Source organism: Adiantum capillus-veneris, chromosome 1 (assembly GCF_014529385.1).
Source record: "Adiantum capillus-veneris isolate H3 chromosome 1, ASM1452938v2, whole genome shotgun sequence".
NCBI classification, from domain to species: Eukaryota; Viridiplantae; Streptophyta; class Polypodiopsida; order Polypodiales; family Pteridaceae; genus Adiantum; species Adiantum capillus-veneris.
The window spans coordinates 90755736-90758466 of NC_140931.1; the positions used below are offsets into that span (position 1 = coordinate 90755736).

The 2731-nt window shown below is 41.5% G+C and overlaps 1 pseudogene; it reads right to left on the reverse strand.

The window, feature by feature from the left end:
* Nucleotides 1-1018: 1018 nt before the first annotated feature.
* On the reverse strand, nt 1019-2371 carry LOC147465172 (uncharacterized; annotated as a pseudogene).
* Nucleotides 2372-2731: the final 360 nt, after the last annotated feature.

Genomic DNA, 2731 nt, shown 5'->3' on the forward strand with positions numbered 1-2731 from the left:
TAACTATAAGTGTAAATGTCAGAGTATATACAATCATGAATAACATAAAAACTACCAAAAAACAACTATGAAGTCTATGCCCCTCAAGGCAAGGCCTCCCAGTTGACGGCATCTCCCTCCTCTTGAAGCTGGGTCAAGAGAGCCACAAGCCCATGATTGTACCCATACTTGTCCTCTCGACGTGTAGGAAAATGCTTCATAGCAAGTTCCTGCAAAAACAAACACTTAACCATAAATAAATATGAAAATAATACATATACATCCATTTATTTAAAGCGTTTTTATGATACTTACAAACTCGTATCGAAGAGTGTCGTAGCCTCCACTCCCAAGGTGTGATGATCCAGCAGACTCCAAACGTGCTCTGGCTACATCTCTTTGCTGCTGAAATTTCTCAGGATGGTCCGTCGTCTCCCGTGCAATCGCTACCCACTTGTTGTAGGCGAAGACATTCAGAACAGACAAACACAGGAATCAGAATGGAAGTGGAACAGAACATAGAAACAGACTAATTCTTCCATAACTTCCGCCTTCATATTCCCAAAAAGACATTGATTGACAATTACATAGTTAGAGAATACTAATGGGCAACGCCCTTTCCCATGAACATCCCTTGGAGTCCCAAAACTACAAAATTTTATATTCCGAATTCCACTAAGGTAAAACATCCAAAATTCCCTCGGCTTAACACCTGGCACAGCCCGGTGGCTAGAGCATAGGCTAACCTGGACCCATAATCCCTTGATCAAGTAGTCTGCTCCCCAGCAACACCTTCTACATCTGTCTCCAAAGCCTTTTCTGCCACAAAATCCGGATCCGCTTGCTTTTCCACCTCCACTTCCGCATGCTTTTCCACTTCCGATTCCACTCCACCTGCCAAATTCTGATCTGGTTCCAAAACGCCACTACTCAGCTCCGCCTTCCACTTACTAAGACCCCATGCACTAAAAAATTCCTCCAAAATCCATTTGCTTTGACATTAAATCTACATTCTACTAAACATTCTCTACTTCCACATTTACATCATCTACTTGACTCCCAAATTGACAAATGGCTTGACAATTGCCATGATAAAATTCAGCTCCATTAGGAATATGAATCTGACACTTGGGATACTCCTCTTCATGTCCCTTATACAACAGTGCCCTATCCTCCTTCATATTTGTTCTGATTTTGTCCACTCCAAGAATAGAATGATGTTGTTAATCCCCACTGAGTATCGATGTCATCCTCCTTGTGACACTGATTGTCATACCTCTTCATCAAGCTTTCCACGGCTTCCATTAAAATTTGCATATGAATTGGTCTTTGTATCCAAAATTGTAGTTGAATCCAAATCCAAAAATGAGACTGAATCTGAATTGAAATCTGAATTTGAGTCTGAATCACATTTGGCATCTTCCAAAATTTGACTTGCTTTATCAAACAACTGAAAATTTTCCCTCAATATCTCTTCATATCCATCTATATGAAACGGCCACAATATGGAATGCCACCTCCAACTTCCAATATGAATATCATCATCCTCAATCTCCTCCGTTATGCTGCTGTCATCTTCTGGTCCTTGCTACTGCAATTGTTGCTTGGCTCTTTTGACATCCTCTTTTGACATTTGCTTTGAAGTTCGCTTGAAATGACAAAATTCTGCCATGATATCCGCATTAGCATGCACATCCTCCATTTGTTGCTGACAACAACTGTCCTCTTCAAATGTATGTGAATTCCCAATGAGCATGACACTTCGATCAGTCAAAAAAGAATAATCCTCCTGTGCTTCATGGACACACTTCCGTGGTAGGATAGAGGTAACCAGGGTTTCTGCCTGGCTCTGTTCCCGGACCTCATGTTGCTCGTCCTTACCTTGCTGCCTTTTATCCTGCTGATATTGATGATCCTCCACATGGTCTTCTTTCCGACTTCCCACTTGCATTCGATGAGCTACCACCCATTGATTTTCTGATCAAAACTCCCGTGTACATTGTTGGGATACAATTTCTACAAGATTTGCTAACTGCATATTTACATCAGTGGATCTTCGTGGTGACAATTCCTCCGAAACTGAGTTGTTCATTGTTGTTACTGCAAATTCCTCCTGAGTATATCTGATTTTTGAAACTTCTTCTTGCTTTGACTCTTCATTTGTAATCCTACATACATTCTCAATTGAACCCAAAAATAAATCAATCACCTCTTCCTCTTCATTCCTCTCTCGATCCATCACCTCTCCGTTCATCCGACTATCCACCTGTCCATTCCTCACATTATCCACCTCTTCAAATGGTCTTTTATTTCCGTGAACAACATGCTCAATATGTATGATTTGCTTCTCCTCTGAATAATAAATATCATTGACAAGTGACAACACCGACATCATTTTCAGCAATGGATATTCCGTCTCCACTCTATGAGCACACTCCAGTGGTAGGGTAGGGGTATCTAGGGGCAGTTTTAGGCTCTCTTTGCCAACCTCCTTTTGCACATCCTTCTCCTCCACCTTTTGTATCCCCACATGATGGATGTCCGTCTCCAAGCCAACCCATCCGTCATCATCATCACTTAATTCATCTTCAAACTTAGCCGCATATGCATCCCTCAATCTCTCACATGCTTCCTACAATTTTCTCACCTCCTTCCTGCTGGAACATGATGTCCTCCTCTTTCCTTTATGATTAGTCAACCACTCATATGCCCTCTCTAAGTCATCCTCAAAATCTTCCAACTTATCCAATGC